Source organism: Seriola aureovittata, chromosome 6, assembly GCF_021018895.1.
Source record: "Seriola aureovittata isolate HTS-2021-v1 ecotype China chromosome 6, ASM2101889v1, whole genome shotgun sequence".
In the NCBI taxonomy this organism is placed as follows: Eukaryota; Metazoa; Chordata; class Actinopteri; order Carangiformes; family Carangidae; genus Seriola; species Seriola aureovittata.
The window spans coordinates 4,406,190-4,424,325 of record NC_079369.1 but is presented as its reverse complement, the minus strand read 5'-3'; the positions used below and the strand labels follow the sequence as shown (position 1 = coordinate 4,424,325).

At 39.5% G+C, this 18,136-nt stretch overlaps 1 long non-coding RNA gene across 1 annotated transcript in view; it reads left to right on the top strand.

Moving 5' to 3' along the window:
- LOC130171442 (uncharacterized) overlaps positions 1–17,723 on the top strand; it is a 146,825-nt gene extending 129,102 nt beyond the window's left edge. The window contains exon 3 of the long non-coding RNA XR_008828141.1: positions 16,967–17,723. This is a non-coding gene — a long non-coding RNA (uncharacterized LOC130171442). The remainder of the gene's footprint in view (positions 1–16,966) is intronic.
- Positions 17,724–18,136: the final 413 nt, after the last annotated feature.

Sequence of the window (18,136 nt, the reverse complement as noted above, 5' to 3'; positions counted from 1 at the left end):
AAATGAGGGCTCATCTAGCATACTTAGAAAATGATGTACAATGAGGCAAAAAGTGCTTTGGGATATTTTGATGAAATTATTTATGAGTTTAAATAAATCATTTATTCACCCGAGCTTAAGCTATTTATCTAAAATGAATGCACCCTGCATTAGTTTTCATAGCTCAGCATTTAGAGCTGCATTAAAAGAGGAACTGTGGAATAACCGCACTGGTACTGAGAAACACAGACAATGTCAATAAGGCAGAACATGGTGTTACAGCACATTCAAGCCTCTGTGAAGATATAATCTTTTTTTTTTTTTTTTTTTTTGAGGATACTGACCACTTCTGACCCCGCGTGTCACGCATCAAAAATATAATTTCTCCGCGGCTTGTTTTGTGCATTTATTTTAAATTTTTCAAGACTGCTTTCCACGAGTCAGCAAGTGCTCTGAGACAGAATTTTTTATTTAAATCTTCTTGAAGTGATGACTCCTTTTTGAATCTAATTGAATTTAATCAGGCCAAATGCTTTTAAGCTTATTCTGCAAAAGTGTTATCACTGTGCACATTGAAAAGTAGGACAGTAGCCTGTACACAGTGAAGTATACTGTAACCATAAAAAAAAAAGGATAAATAGTGTGGAAATGAGTGTGCTAATGATGTTATTAGGAGTGATAAGGAGGCATTAGCATAAAGTGGAAAAAGCAATGTGCTTCTCGGTGTGGATATACTGGATTGTCACACTTCTTACAAATAAAAACTGTTGCATTTAAAACATTTAACCCATTTTGCTTCAGTGTATTTCACATATCAAAAGGCTGCTTTTGAGAAGCGCTCTGTTCTATAACTGTAGGGTACACTTTGTACGCTTTTTACCCTCACCCCCTTCCCTGGCCTGCCACCCCTCCGCTCTTCGTTTCTGAAGAAAGCTAGGTGTTAACACTACAGAAGCAAGAGAGTGAGAAAAAAATCCTGCAGGTACCCTGTGGGTATCTTTCAAATTAATCATCTGGCTGGTCTGTCTTATGTGCAGTTTTGAAACATTAACAAGACCTTTGAGAGCAGGGGAGAAGGGGAGAGGGAGAGGGAGAGGGAAAGAGAGCAGGACATGGCATGATGGTCTTTAATGTTTTATTGAACAGATACAAATTATTTTGGCCCTTGCCTTCGCTGTTTGGTGGAAGTCGGTGAGAAAGCAAGTCAGGGCATGCCATGGGCACTGTGTGGGGACGAAAGAGGAGCTGTGTGTGATTGAGGGCCCGAGGCTTAAAGACACATTCACTTTAGTTATTTATTTCTTTTCAGAGGAAAACAATACCATCAGAATCTCTCAGAAAAAAAGGCTCTGGGTGGAAAGCTTGATGTAGTTGAAACAACGTGATATAAGTCATAAAACTGATTCCCAAAGCTGAGACATGTATGTTCTTTACAACACTGAATAATGAACGTGCTGCATGAATGATGTGCTTCATGCTTTGTAGTTTTAGAATAACTGCAGTGTTTTAGCTTCTAGCAATTAGCATCTTATTTCCAACGTTAATAAAAGTTGTCATTATGTCATCAAAGTAGCTCATCCTGAAATTATCCACCATGTGTCAAATATTTCCTGGATATTAATCAGTGCACTCTGAGTTATTACATTTAACCTGGTAGGCACTTTTCATTGATGAGTGGTGAATTTGAATTAGTTATTCGTGGCTCTAATGCTCCAATACTTTATTGAGCGATGGAGATGTTCTGCATCATCCGCAAGTCATGACACTGTCGTGGTTTAGTGGCCTGAACAGCGATGACAAAGTTTTCAGCGGCAACATAATCAGGCGTCTGTTAGAAAACACTTTTGACAGTTAAAAAAAAAGATCTTTCTGTGAAGAAAACTGTAGGGTTACAGGAATATAATTATCCCCAGCATTTGTCATGACTGTGCTTAAATAATTCAGTCAAGTGCTGCTTTCAAGTGACTGACAGCAGAAATAAAAGATTAAAATTTGGGAAGAAAAAAATTCTGAATGTTTAATGTAAGACTTTATAACCAACTGTTTGTTCAGGTATTACTGAGTGCCTGTGAAAACATTCAAATTTGCACAATTTAGACTCAGCTAATTTGCTCACTGTTGCCAAGTCCACTGATTTTTTTGTTTTGATTTGACTTGATTCGAGTCACCTCGCTGATCCTAGTGTTTTCTGCCGTGGCCGGAAGATAAGGAACATACATACACTTCAACACCATCACTCATGTTAATAGGCAGGCTTGTGCTCGGTCCTGCTTTGGTTCAGGTTGACATTTGGCAGGAGCGGCTGGGAAGTTGTTCCACCTTAACATGTGCAAGAAACACAAATAACAAAGTCATGAGCTGTCAATCGAGCCATGTCTGCAAAAACTGTCCTTGCGCAATACAGTCAATAAGCCAGATGAAGCAAAAGCAAACAGAGGCACAAAGGCTTTGCTGTCCTAGATATCAGAGCGTGACTAAAATACTGTATTTTTTGCATCTGTGTAGGCCATGTTGTGTTTGTTTTGACACTTTTGTGCCTTAAGAACAGTGGGACAGAAACTTTGAAGTTGTCCTGAGCTGAGCGTGGCACACGACTGAAGTCCATGGGGTCGTTAAAATCAGGGGGTTTATCTTCTGGAGACCACAAACTTCATGGTAAATCGGCAGATTAGATTTGTCAGCAGGTCAAAACATTGAGCATTATCCTGGACAATGAATATCCGATGTGGATGAGTGGACTGACACAGACTGACCAACAGACCAGCATTACCTTCCACACGTCTCAAAAACCACAATCCTACTCATGATTTATGAAAAACATAGTGTCGAAAAAATGAATTAAATGTGTCAAATATTCGCTAAAATTTCTCTCAATCTGGAGAATGTTTGTGGGACTTTAAATCTCTGAATGTTGCTGACTCGTGTGAGCTGCTAAACAAAGAGGTTGCTGTAAAATGAGAGCAGACCTGCTTGATAAAGCTTCCTCTAAAAGGAAATGACAACAAAGAGAATCACTACCTTGATTTCACTTGTTGTCCTTAGAGTGCAGTCACTATTTATGCATGATTAACAGACCTGCTAATTCAATTAGTGTAACAAGTCATGGTATTTTCCCTTACACTCAATTGTTTCTAATGTGCTAATGATGCATTTACATTGTTAATTTAAGATACTTTTTCATGTTCATCATATAAATGATTTGTGTAGGATTGAGTGCCATCTGTTGTTGTTAATCCTGTTAGAATATCCCACTGATATTAGTGTGGGCACTGACTCATTAGTCAACACCATAACGCGCCTGCTAATGCATGTACAGTAGCTATATACGCACACACAAGCAGTTCCAGTTCTGTCCGGTTAGCGATAACATACATTGTGCTGGTTGTGTTAACGCAGTTGTAAAGTGTCATGTTGTCTCCGAGCCAGTGCTGTTGACATGACAATCTTCAGACTCGGTGTGGTGGGGTAATTTCTTCATGCAAACAGATGCATGCAGTAGAAAATATGCAGCGTCACTGAAATGTGTGTGTTTTGCAGCCTGGGACAAAACGCACTGAGTCAGCACTGATAACGCCAGAGAATGTGGTTTGTTGTGTTTGAAGACTATTTTCTCTGAACTGCTCTAGTTCAGTCAGCTGCTGTATATCCTGTAGGTTATGAAGTACAAACCTTGTGTGTATTGCTGTGTTTTGTTTAGTTTATGTTCCACTGGTACAGGGTCAGTCCCGCTCTGTACGTTTGGTTGGTAAATTACGATGGAGCTTCTTATATTTAGAGGGTTAAGGTTAGTTGTGCGCTGACGTTGGTGACGAAAAACCAACAAAGAACTGATGCTGCTGACAAGTCATTCCTAAATCTGATATATCTTATTGCTCTGTGCCATGGAGCTCCATATTTGTCCAAAAAAGTAGGCTCTTAAAAACACATCAGTGGTACATCCGTAGAGCCGAGAGGTTGGGATGTATAGCTACTATATAACCACAAAGTCCTCAGTTCCAGCCGGGGACCTTTATGTTGTTCCCTCTCTCTTTTTCACATTTCCTGGCTCTATCTCTACCATCACTATCAAATAAAGGCCATAAGAGGTAAACACTGTATGAGTTATATTTGTGAAAAGCTAGTGAGGCGCCGTGGCTTATAGTTGGTTAAAGTGCCAGTCGGGTTAACATGAGCTCCAGCAGAGCCTTTTGAGGGTCAGCCGTGGCCTAGAGGTTTGAGAAGCAGGCTTGTGAATGAGCAGCACTTTCCCCTCCCTCAAGTGTCCTTGAGCAAGGCACCCAGCCCCCCACTGCTCCTAATGTGTGTGTGTGTGTGTGTGTGTGTGTGTGTGTGTGTGTGTGTGTGTGTGTGTGTGTGTGTGGGTTTGTTCACTACTTATAATTATATAATAAAGCATATTTTGGCCTTTTGGTGAATGAGTCAGTCACTCATGGTGGACAGACAGAAAATTCCCTCACAGTGAAGTTTTCAGTGTTGTTGTGTTTTCTGAATTTATTCATGTGTTTCACTTTATGTTGTTATGAAAAATCAAGCTGATGAAGGTTCAGTTGTAATACAGCCTAGAAAAAGCTCCATACCAACACGTCTTTTTTCTCTGTGCTTTGCCACAGTATACCAGTCAAGTGGTGGAGGGCATGAACAAATGAACATGGTGTCCACATGTGATCCATAAAGTACCAGTAGCAGGAATCTATCACCCGACGACTGGCTTCTTGCGCTCAGACAAAAGCGCGGGGAAAGAGAACAGAGAATAGGATCGCATTACAAGTGTTTACTGAATGCTCCTCTCTACGATGGATCGCAAAGTAGCGTGAAAAAACAGAGCCGACTTCTTACTTCATGGATGGACCGATGCAAACATCAATGAGGGCAGATGATATGCACGTCGTGTGCTTTCAGGTTCAGCTTTGTGGGGCCTTAATGTGAAAGCGGAATAGTTCACTGGTCATGAAAATTTCATCATCTGCCATAAGAAAGCCTGCAAAGTAGCCATTAGATAGTTTTAATAAGGAAGGGGGAAAAAAACAGTCAAGCTGAAGCATTGAGCGTAATTTGAATTTGACTGCAAAGGGTTGGAGTATATCTTTAAAATCCAGTTTTTGTGAGGCACATTTATTATTGATCTGCAGCCCATACTGTTACATTCGGACATCCACCTGGATTCAGATGTTGAGTTCCTGTGGGAAAGCTGGCGGTGCAGTGAAGATTCACATGAGACTGAGGAAAGAGGCTTGTGTTATACTAGAATTGTAGATGGTATAACTCTTGCTTGTGTTATGTAGTGGACAAAAAAAAAAATGCGGCAGTTTATTGCAAGGCTCCATAAGTGGCATCAACAAAACTTCTCTGAAACTAGTATTCACAGGTTTTCACGTTACAAAATGTGGGGTAACATTCTCACTAAATAAATAAATAACCAAAAGGAAAAACAGCTGGTCTCACACCAACATATCTGTAAGTGTTGAAAAATAAAACAATGATAGAGTCTCTCTTGCATAAATGGTCTGCGCCTGTTTAACATCATGAAAGAGTCATTAAATGTCCAGTCTAGCCAACATGGTTGAAACGGTACATTCCAGTATCGTTCCAGCAGTAGATTCAGCAGCCCTGCTTCACACGCACTTTGACAAACTTCTCTTCTAATTAGCAGGTTTATGCATGAAAATAAAATAAAATAACTTGCTCTAGGATGAAAAAATTTCAGTACATTCATTTTACAGTTGTTTCAATTGGCTTACAGCCCTCGGGGTCCCAAAACTGAAAAACTGTACTTAAAGACAAAGTCAAAAATATGACTGAATATTTCAAAAGAAGCATAATGATTCATGTTTTTCATTTAACTTTATTTATTTTTAGTTTTATAGTTATCCTTCATTAGCTCATTTTATTTTTCAACTCTGTTTCTTATTTTCTTTGGTCTTTGCACACATGAAATCATTTATCTACTCCCTATTTCCCCATGCAACATTTCCCTCTCCTCACCACATTTTCAATATGTCAAGGTTTATATGCGATTTCAATGAAGTGAAAGACTTATTTCCATTGCACTTGATAAAGACACCAAGAATGCACTTAAAGATTAAAATAATGTTTCATGCAATGCGGCTTTTTAACTTCCAAGTAGCATCAGCTAGCAAACCATGTTGCATTAACTTCCTTGCTAAGATTTGTATATTTTAACCTTTATTTAACCAGGAAGTCCCTGGTTAAATCCTGGCCAAGCTATTGCACAAAAATTACAAGATTACAAAAATTATAAGATGGAGCATATCAAAACAGACAAGGAACAATTATCCTGGGTACCTGGTAGAGCAGCCATCATAGCAGCAGTTTGTGATTGATGGGAGATTACACAGATATGAAGGGAGTTTGCCTTGTATGGCTTTGTAGATAGAAGTGTACCAATGATGCTGTCTCCTTAAGCTTAATGAAGACCAGGAAACTGGATCATAAAGTAGCAGAGGAGGCAGCATGCATGTAAATAATATCTGCATCGTCTACAACTCTGATGACCCTCTTTCAGTTGAGTCTCCCCTCGAAGCTATAGATGCTAGTATTATTCGAAATCATACATTTGGTTTTCTTAACAGTGGGAACAGACTTTAGGCCATAAATTGAACCCTGTTGCTGTTTAAAGTCTGAAGTTCATCAACAGCCTGACACCGAAAAGAGGCAACTGAGTTAGACTATTTTATCATCTGCATAAAGATGCACTTCAGCTGATTTCTGTCCAAGTCATTGATTATATCATTTGTTACCAACATAGCTGCTGTTATGGTACTATGACCTGATCCGAAGTCAGATGGATTTTCCTTTAAAATGTTATTGTCTGCCAAGAATTGTTCCAACTGAAAATTTACCTTTACCTATATAGGGCGGTAGTTGTTTAAATTTGAAGGGTCCCCACCCTTTAGTTGGCAGAGAACAAACGCTGCTCTCCAGATTTTGGGTATGGAATTTGTCTGAAGGCTCTGATTAAAACATATGAGTAACAGGCTGTCAGCTGTAAACCTTAAAAGACTAGAAAAACAAAGTGGTCCCAGTGTGAGCTGGTATAGAGGTGTCAGGAAACTGGTCCTAGAGCTCTGAGAACCTGCTGCAGTTGTATTAAAGACAGACCCAGCTGATATATATATATATATATATATAAAATGAATAATATTATTCTCAGTATTCCACATTAAATCAATAAATCACTTTCGACATACATATGACTGAGTCTTTTACACTCCTCTTTTTCTTTGATGTGACTTTCTTGTTATTGTCATTGTATCTTTCGATCGACTGGTTGAGAATCAGCAGGGCTGTGGAGTGAAAGGAACTGTGTTGAGCAGGAGGAGGGCTGCTGTAGATGTGATGTGACTCGGGGTCTGTGAAGTGTGTTTGGTCTGTGTAGTGGGCTGCAGCCTTGCCTCTTGCTTTGAATACTTGACATAATTGATTTCTCCTTACAGTGGCAAAAGGAGCAGTAATTAAGAGCCCAGGCCGTTTCATTGATTGGATTTCCCGTCTGAGACTTCACACTGACAAATCATTGCAGCTCTTCCCAAGGGGTCGATCAACTGAGACCAAGTTTGTGTTAAGACTGCCTTAAAAAAAACAGATAGACTGCATATATGCAGCCCCTTTTCTATAGTAAGAGACTGTATAAAAAAATGTATTTTTTGTATTTTCTTCCTCAATAACTCACTGGAAATACACCAATTGAAGCACATACAAAGGTACAAGACTAGACACACTCTTTTTAAAAAGAGAATGAGATAAAGAGTTAGCTCAAATGTTCAAAGGATTATCTTTATATACAGGCATCAAGTATCAAAAATACCGAAAACTTCACACACACATTCACTGAAACTAAACATATGCTGGGCATGTCGTGTATGTGTGTGTGTGTGTGTGTGTGTGTGTATGTATGTGTGTGTGTGTGTGTTTTAGCAAGCTTTTTTGACCGACAAAACAACCCTCAGCCCAACAGGAAATGGACTGACAGCAGTAATAGTTGCTCAGTTAGTTACACTGGATTCAGCAGTAGAGTGGCTGCAATGTTTGGGACACACTATTCTATGTTCACTATCACTTCTGACTATGTGGGTACCGTGAAAATTATTGATCCATTTACATAGAGTTTGAAATTGTATACTAGTCTTTATGCACCTGGATTATATGAATATTATAATTTAGTTATTAATATTTTGGGATATTCTAGAGAAAAGTGTTGCAGCCGAGTAATTTCCATACAGTCCCTAACCAGAATGAGAATATAAAGAAAAGACAGGAAAACTGTGGTAATGGTTAAAAACCATCATAATAACAGCAGAAGTTGTAATAACTCGTATCAACAGTAACACTGTTGCTACAAAAATATTGTATTATGATGACAGTAGATGTGAGAGCAAACATATAATGCTAGAAGCTTCTTCATTACAAAGACAGAAAAAGTTGCCACTGTTTCAATGGAAACAAACATTGCTTTGGGCTCCTTTGTAAACAGCACACAGCTGCTATTTCGAGTGATGGGAGCTCCACCTTGTCACAACAATTCCCTTAAAGAGGAACAGTTTAATGTCAACAATATTTTCTCCATCTGCCTGCTCATGAAAACCTTCCAATCCACAGGGAAAATGTTTCTCCCATTCCAAAAGGAAAAGCACAATAGAAAGAGATGAACTGATAACATCAAGCGTGGATTGTAGTCAAAGGCGTATATTAGCCTGCCGCAATGAGAGCTTTTGGTGGCACACATCCATCTGTTCACTTTTGCATTTTTCAAAGAGGTGTCATGCCTTCCGTTATTTAGAAATTTTCTATGCAATTTTCACAAGGAACTCCTCGGAGCGCCGCGCCAGCTGACTGATTTGCATGGCCACGTTCGCAGTAAAATGGAGGTATTCCTCCTGCCAGGCTCCTGCTCTTTCTTCTGAGAAGTTTGATCGCTCAGTGGTAATCTGATTGGGAGAGATCCATCCAATTTGCGCTGATAATGAGGCAGCTTGACAGGGACACTACGGCAGTTACCATGCGAGGCATACACTGTCACAGTCTAATTAGACAAGGTTATATACAGTATTTCAGTTGGAACGATTGCATTGTATATCATACTCTTATTTTTTGCAAGACAGAACTGAATGGAGTGAACAACTGTTCTTTCATGTTGTTTTTTTTATTACTCAATAATTCTTTCACCCACTTTTTTCTTCATTATATCCTGTGTTAATGTTATTGTTGTGTGGGAGCAGCCAATCGCCCTGAGGCTGGGAGCAGGCCCAGGGCAAACAGTCTACCCACCGCAATAGAGAGTGAGAAGTGCAGAGGTGAAGGTGAGAATGACAGAAAGAAGATTTAATCCCTATAACCTCCATCACCGTCATGAGGAATGTGAGATCCTTGGCAAAAAAAAAAAAAACATTAAAAAAATGGACGAGCACCTTGCGTCAGTCAGGAACATCCGAGATCTCGCCTAACGTACGGCATCGAGACGCAGCTTCAGGGGAATAAACCAGACACTGCTATGGCTCCGGAGGTTTATTAGCTGTTAACATCTTAGTTCCTCCCACTAACTACACGAGGAGGAGATGCGAGGATGAAACACTGAGAGTGTCATTGTGAGGAAATGTCAGTTACCTATCACTGAGGCTGGGTAACAAAGCTAAATGGGTTCTTTTTTTTTTGGGACAGAACTAGATAATTCATAACACCGAACACCAAAAGCTGGCACTTAATGCCTGCTCGGAGTACTCTGCTTTACTCTGCTTTTATATTATTTGTTAAATGAAAAAAAATGAATATTCCTTATTGTAATTTATCAAAAAACATTTTGGTATCAGCATTAAAAAACTAAGATATATCAGCACTAGTGTGAAAAAGCCCTACTAATCACATCTTGTACAGCTGCATCACCTGTCACTGGCCTTATAATACCTTGTTCTGTACCATCGTCTCAGAGCTCGGCTTCACTTAGATAATGTCTCGTCGTATTAGATGATGCGCTTCTGTGTAAAGTTATTGACTCTTTTTGTTTTTCTTTTTTTTTCTTACTTTTCTCTCCGTCCATTTGTTTCCATGGAACATGACAGACACGACTATACGATTGATTGAAGTGTTTGATGTGCGCTGCTCCACAGATCCACACACAACTATTAATGTCTGTGTGAATAAGTATCAATCAAGCGCATTTCACAGGGCTTACATTACGTGCAGTAATAAGCTACATTCTCCCATTGATCAGTGGCCCTTTCAACTATTGTGGGTATATTGTTTTATTACATTTTTAGGATGTGGGTGCAAGAGAAGAGACACAATCAGAGGCTGATGAGATAACAGTTTTCATTTAATTGTGGCATAAACGGAGCTTTATCGCGGAGAGAGACAGAGAAACCAATAATAACTTCTTTAATCCACACAGTAACAGTGAATATCAACAACCTCAACCCCGAACACTGCAGGCAGGGAGAGACTTCAGGAGCATCGGACAGCAGAAAACACCCGAGACAAAAAAAAAAACTCCAACCGATTGTTGTAAATTTATTGATAAAGTAAGCATTTTCTCAAGTGTATGCAGATGTGAACACAATCACACATTCAAATAAACGACTCCCGTATCGGACAACACTCTTCCCTTGCTCCTCGTCTCCCCTGAGATGCATTTTACTAACTGGAGCGTCTTTAAAGATGGCGGACCTCAATTGATTTCCAGGTCATAGGCCAGAGGACAGAGAAGACAAGGATGCATAAATTACAGAACTAATGTTACAAACAGCAACAAACTCGTGTCAAGTCATTGTTGCCGACTCTGGATGGTAGATTACGGTATATTTTAACAGTGAAAGTTGTTTTCTGTCGTCCAGGTGTTGAACCGTTGCTGTTGTAGTTTATGTTTTGCCCGCAGCTGGTGCACGAACAGTGTGTGATATTGTCCACTTAGATTTAATAGTGTACACTTCTGCTTTGTTCCCCTGTCTTGTCGTCCATGCCCTCACCAGCTTTATCTAATACATAAGACCTTGGACTTGTTTGCTCTATATTTCCCTGTTTTACCACTAGTGTTTTTCATTACCTCACCCATATAAAATAGCCCTGATTGCAGCGATGAGTCTGCGCTACCAGACAGTGCTAATCCTGTCACAAACCAGTGTCTACTGAGGTGCAGTACCTATGTCTCTATGCGGCCATGATCTCAGAGTTTAGCTCTGTGCTATCCAACAAATACAGAATCAGAAAACATATTACTTTTTAACAGACTGTCCTCTACTGTTTTTATCAAATATTCCGCAGGACTGAGATTTTCTTTTAATAATAACTTTAATAATAATAATTTTTCCGTGTGTTGGTTTTGTAAAATACTATTTAGGTGTATGTGAAATAGAGTTTAGATTTTGATGTCAGTTATTTGACCATATGAATGACTGGATACTGATTCTGATGTGCAAGGATAAAATCACATCACTGATCTCTCTTTGTGATAGTAGTGCCATCCTGAGAGGGCTCGCTGATAGAGGAAGTATTTTTCCTTGACTTAAATAGCACTACCACTCTGTGAAATAAATTGCAAGTCTTACAAGCAAAATGTATTGAAAGTATAAAAAGTAAAAAGAAAAATGCAGAACAAATGACCCCTGTGAGAGCTCTACTATTACACAGTAATATATCATTAGATTTTTAACTCTGATGCATTAAGGTCTGAGTACTACAGTACAGCTTACGGAGTGAGGCTGCAGTCAGTCATGTTGATTAATGCACATAGTTTTTTCTGTTGTAGTTGGAGCTAATTTTAAACGACCTCACATGTTTTTGGTTAGTTTGATCTATAATAATGCATCATATTTCATAACATCATCATAGTTTCTGGATGTAAACTTTTAATTTGCAAAACAGCTATTAACTATAGGTGGAATTTAGATTTAAATTTAGAGTAATAAGTGTGAAAAGTTAAAGTGTGGTGGAGAAGAAGCACAAAGTGGCATAAAATGGAAATAAAGTATAGTTTTACAGTAAATGTACATAGTTAGTTTCCACCACAGAAAGAGCCTCACGGTCCTTTTGTCTAACAGTAATCACTGATTAACTAATAGCATCACTGACACTGACATTATGTGAACCAGCATATAGAAAGAAATGTTTAATTTACAGATTTAATAAAAATGGTGTGGAAATTCAACCATACTGCTGGCTGGAGAATAAGTCAGGTATTGAATGTGTAAGTGGGGAATCTGGTTGCTCAGCTGGGTCATTGCACCATCTCACTGCCAGTAGATGACTTGGTTAAAGATGTTTTTACATCTGACCTTTACAATCGTGACGACGTGGCCAACAAGCAGCGGCATAAGGCCTGTGCAATGATGTTTCACTGTGCAAAGTAATTGGAAAACATTATAAATATAGATACCTGTGAATTACCTGGAAATAGTGGCGAGTGTCTGACATAATAATAATGCATTATGGGTATAAATAAAAAACATATTATAATAATTTGCCATGCTCAGTTTTTCTGCAGATAAGGGGTCCTTGATGAAAGACTGTGCTAATATATGAAAAATATTTATATCTCAACTGTGCATCATCTTGACACCAATGCAAATGTTGGCCTGTCAATTTGCACAATACATATTGAAACCTTTGTCATATAATACACTATATTTATTTGTGTATTGTGCCCCCCCCCCCCCCCCACCCCACCCAAACTGTCATCCCGTCATAAGTGGCATGTACTTTTAAGTTACTTGTCATCCACATAACATGTGAAGACCGACCATAATAATCAATTACGTCTGCAGCTGCCTCCTCTTCAGCAGGTCAGATGCTCCCAGTGTGAGGCCTGCTCAGATATGAAAATAGTATGGAGATTTACTGAAATTTGCAATATTTAATTGGAGTTTGTGTGCATCTCTGTGTATGTCTCTGTATCTACTGGCAATGTGCCTCGCGAAATTAAAGCAAAATTCTTTGATCTGATATAAGATTTGAATAGTGGAGATTTAAATATTTAAAATTCTTCTGCAGTGTCACTTTGATCTCTGAAATGATTAATAGGGGTTTGTTATAGAAAATACACTAAACGGATCTGGGAGAGCCAACCCACTGTAATTGTGAGTTGTCTCGCAGAGTGAGGGTAAATTACACATTTTAAAGTAACAGGGTAAACAGTTCATTTGAATTTTATTTCATTCTTTTATGTTTAATGAGACAAGAAGACAGAGAGTGACTTCAAACACCCCAATCTAAAGAGGAAAGGATTCTCTCCGTGAGAGAATGACACTTGGAAGGGAAAAGTGCTTTCATCGTTTATCATGATGATTAGGGAGAGGAGGGTCTTTGTCTCCGATCTCTGCCTTTTTTAAGCATGAAGAGGGAGAACTTGGCCAACACCCGAGAAGACAGCATCACCAAATAATGCTAATACAGATAACAAGGACTGTTGATTGTGTAACGCTTTCCTCGCAGCTTACGGTCTTGAAATTACCCACCTTAATCAGTATACACTGTACAGGACCTGTAGAGTGGTAGTACATTGACATTTTGATCTCTCCTTTTTTTAGCCCGTTTTAGCTGCAATGCCCAGTTGTAAATTGCTACTTGATTCATAGTTTCTATGTGTAAAACTGAAAGTGACCTTTTTGATCAGCAAACTTCAGTTATTGTTACTACACATGTGCAGCTTCCCACTGTCTCACAGCACATATGCATTTACTGTGATAACGCTGATGTAGGCCTGTGAATCATTTCTTAGCAGTGACCATTGATTTTTGCTGGCTGAAATGACTTTTGCTGCCAGATTTTATTAGCAGTAGCTAGCTTGCTAATTAAGCAGCTAAACATTAGCTAAGTTGGTTTGAAACTGGCAGCTGACTCCTTTTTAGAAAATATTCTTCAAATGGTTTGAAATATGTACTTGAGAGTTAAAACGTTAAGCATCCAGTTGATGAACCGTGTAGGCTAAAAGACACTGAAATGAAGAAACAATCTTGTTTTTGTACCGTAGCGAAATGCTAGATTGTACTACTATTACTATTACTATTTACTTCTTTTAATAAGCATGATAAGGAAAATGTAAAATCGGATTGTTTCATTCTGACATACAGACAGTAAAAAATTAACGGCAAAACCAGCATAAAGTGTCTTAGAAAGGTGTTGAGCCACTATGTTTCCCACAAGCAGCTTAATTGCTCTTTGACATTGGACTCTTTGGTTTCTTAGCTTACATACGCTAATCTGTCGAGAAAAAGGCTTTTAAGATGAAGACTGACTGATGTGCCAACACTACTTCAGTTAAAGTTGGTTGGGGTTGCTGGAATGTAAACCACCGCAAATCCAGGACAGGGCTGCTAACGTTAGCCAAAAGGCTGCTAATGTTCCCCTGAAGTCAGGACCGGCTTCCACACAGTGGGGAAATAGTGCTCGGTGAACATGCAAGTTGTGAACGTGGCTTTCTTTTTACGTAACCTGTAACTCTACAGGTTAATGTAGTTACATCTTGGCCATGGAAGTAATGCTCAGTTACTGTTGTAAGCTAGGTAGCCAGACATGCTAACGGCTGCAGTCTATTAAAAACAAATTATTACGACATTCCTCCCACTTTTGCTGTTGTTTTTTTGATTTTGGAAAGGAAAAAAAAATGATGTTATTGTCCTTTTTACAGGTCCATGCTCATTGCTTCATGGACATGAGGAGAAATGTTAGAGTCAAGTTAACAGGCCTGGTGTGCTGAGTTAAAGTTGCAAGCTATGATTGGGAAATCTTTGTTTGAGGGGGAGGGAAGTCAGTTAGATAAAAGGGTAAAACTCAAATTTTTCCATAAATGTTTTAACTGGATTATTGGTGAAATTAAACATTTTTTAAAGTTATTCTTTTTTTCTTTTCTTTTAAAAAAATATGAAAATATAAAATTTGCCGCTTTGATACTCACAGTGAGTGGAAATGTAGCGTACTGAAGTAGTTTGAATTCAATAATTGTATATGTTATTTGATTTGAATTAATGTTTAATTCATCCCATCCTATTTAAATGAATCAGCATTCAGGGAGTAGAGTTATTGTGTCCAGTTCATCCTCCAATGCTTCAGTGACCCTGCCCAGTTGAATATAATATCCTTGTAAACTGTGCATTAAATTAGAATTGCTCTCCTTACAATACAGTGCTCTTTTTCACTTATAAATATTCAAATTTAGACCGCTGCAAAAACAAATACGGGACATACAGTCGCTCTGTTGCATGAATGTTTCATTTATGTATGAATTCAAACAAGCCATTTCAATTTCTTCCCCTACTTTGAGATTCACCTAAAGTTAACATGGACAGAAATTCAGTTTATTTCAGTCTGACTGAAGAACAGCATGAATTTGTAGATGAGAATCATGCAATCCGCTGAACACGTTTCCTACCAGTCAGCTTTGTCCTGTCACTTGACCTTTCATTACCAAACGCACTTTTAGAGTCTTTTTTTCTTAAACACATAAAACACACAATCTGAACCGAGGCAGATATGGTCGGAAGAGTGTGTGCTTTCGTGCATGTGTGTTCATGCGGGGGGGGGGGGGGGGGGGGGGATTTATGCGGCGTGTCCTCTTAATGGCGGCCACAGGTCAGTGAAGATGTGTCTCAAGAAACTGTTGTCGGCGGCTGACAGGTGACCTACTGGACCATGAACTGCCTGTCTAACATTTCGGGCGGCGTACCAAGCGGTGTTTCCAATTGTTGTGGCACACTCCAAGAGGGCCACCTGCTCACCGACCACAGTGATCAATGATGATGATTTTTTTTTTTTTTTTTTTTTTTTTTTTTGCGACACAACCCAAAAGAGGTGGTATTGACATTTGAGGCTGGGTTGTGAATCGATAGGAACCAGTCAAGCCGTCTGACTGAGCAAAACCCATAAACGTCGAGGCCTCTTGTAGTGGTTGGAGGATTGATTGATTGTTGGAATGACAAATAAAATCTCTCAGTTGTCGCAATTTTATTTTATTTTGTAAATAGCTGTTATTCTAATACACAAATGAAATGCAGTTTGGAGCAGGGTAATGTTTTGTTATTTGTCAATGAATAGAAACACATTAATTCACAGAAGAGGATGTGCTCTGTTATCCGTCTCCATGCGCAGCTATGCCCTGAGTAGCCACCTCCTCGGCTGCCTTTGCCTGTCTTGTCAATATCATCGTCTCAGTAAGTAAAAGCCACTGACAGGTCTGATTTAGTCATTGTGCCTCTCAAAGTATCTTTCCACACTAATCAAACTGACTCTCTGTTAAATAAAGCATGAAAAAAGCTTTTCCATGAACGGTGTGCCGGAGCGGAAGTGATCTTGCCTGTAACGCTAGATGATTAATCAACAGATTGGATTCTGCTCAGCATTGCAATTCCCTGCTGCAGCCATTCACTTTAACCCAAACATTAGATTAAAAAAAAAAAAAAAGAAAGATGTGAGAAATTAAAAGGCAGACCGACTGTGTGTCTTTTCTTAGGGCTGAGACCTGTCAAGAAGATCTGCTCTGTCTGTGTGTATGTGTGTATATGGGGGGTGGGGGGGTGGCACTGTGCATACTAGATTGTGGTCTGACTGGAAAGTTGGCACTCATTGTTGCGTGCCTTCACTTAACAGGGTGTGGCAGCTTGCTCTCTGCACTCACCACATGCTTTATGGGTCAGTCACTGATGAAATGTAGCATAAAATTGTCTGGAGTCTTGGTTCGTAGCTGTTATGACAGGAAGGAACCGCAAAACAAGCTTTATCAGTCATCGGACAAGGTATTACTAACTTGGTAATTATCACTCTCATTGTGGTATATAACTATAGTGTGGCCCCAAATGATCCATGCAGGCTGTGTGGCAGGAAATCCTTCATAAAAAAGAAATTGATTTTCCTCTGTTTTCTGCTTGTTTACTGTAGCATGAGAGAGGTAAAGGGCAAATTTTCAGAAATAGAATCAGCCCCTGTCTTTTTCTGCTCAACGCGTGAAAATGGTATTGATTAATGGTCATCGCCCCCTTTTTCCACGCAGAGTGATGTAAAGACCCTGTCAGTTGCCATCACCTTCTCCGAGAACGTGTTCCATCAATCTCGACGCCAAACGGGCAAGCAATGGCAGGTGGCACATATTTCACCTGCCCAGGCAAAATGGTCCAGAAGTGGGACAAGGCAGAGACGAAAGTGACACATACGAAGGTGACAGCTTTTCACACCTGGGAATAATGGTTTTGATAGGTGTCCTGCTTGTTTCGCTGCTGCGGACTGGACAGAGACCAAAAATGTGTGATAATATACACAATTAGCTCATGGCGCAAAAAGACCCAGGGCCTTCACAAGCCAGGGCAAATCTAAACTCTCTACCTTTCACCAGGAAAGCGTGACGGCTCAGTCTCAGCACAATGCTGGAGGAATACCATGTTTTGACACATCAAGGATACAATTATTGGACCCTAAAGCTATGCCTGTCCACACATGCACCCTTCCCAGTTAGACAGTGAATATTTGTGGGAGCAGTGCAGTTAATTTCCACATTGCCACCAGAAGACTATCATCCCAGCTCCACCTGATTCTCCATGTACAACACTGAAAAGAATACAAATTATCACCAATGCAATACACATATATACCTATATATGCTGTGTATATTTCTGTGATATCCCTGTCTTGTCTGTTTTATGTCAGATGATATTACACATGTGCAGCAGCTTCAAAAGTAAATCAGTGTTAATATCACTTTGGATGTCCAATTTATTCTGTCACAATATCCCTCTCCCTTGTGTTTTGTAAAGGAAAAGATAGCCCCTCAACAGAGAACGCCTCACCAATTTATGTGTCATTATCACTGCGAGTGCATGCGGAGCTATTTTTGTTTTTCATCTGACCATGTTGACATGCTCACCACATTCATGTCCTACAGTGGAGCTGCAGCTTGACAGAACAGAGGATGTGCGGGAGCGTGACGGAACGTTTTGATCATCTCAATGGTATATTATCTGCATACCGTTCTTCCAGCTTGTCAGCACGGGACAAGGTTGCACCGCTCACTCTCTGTAGGGCATCCCTAAGATGCTTCAGCTTATTATCAGCACCTCTTAAATGCTTCCCAGCAAACACAGCTGTTGGCCCTGGAAGAGGAGAAAAAGGGGGAAGAAATCAATAAAGTAATGCCTCTAATAAGGTGGGAGAAGTATTAAATATACAT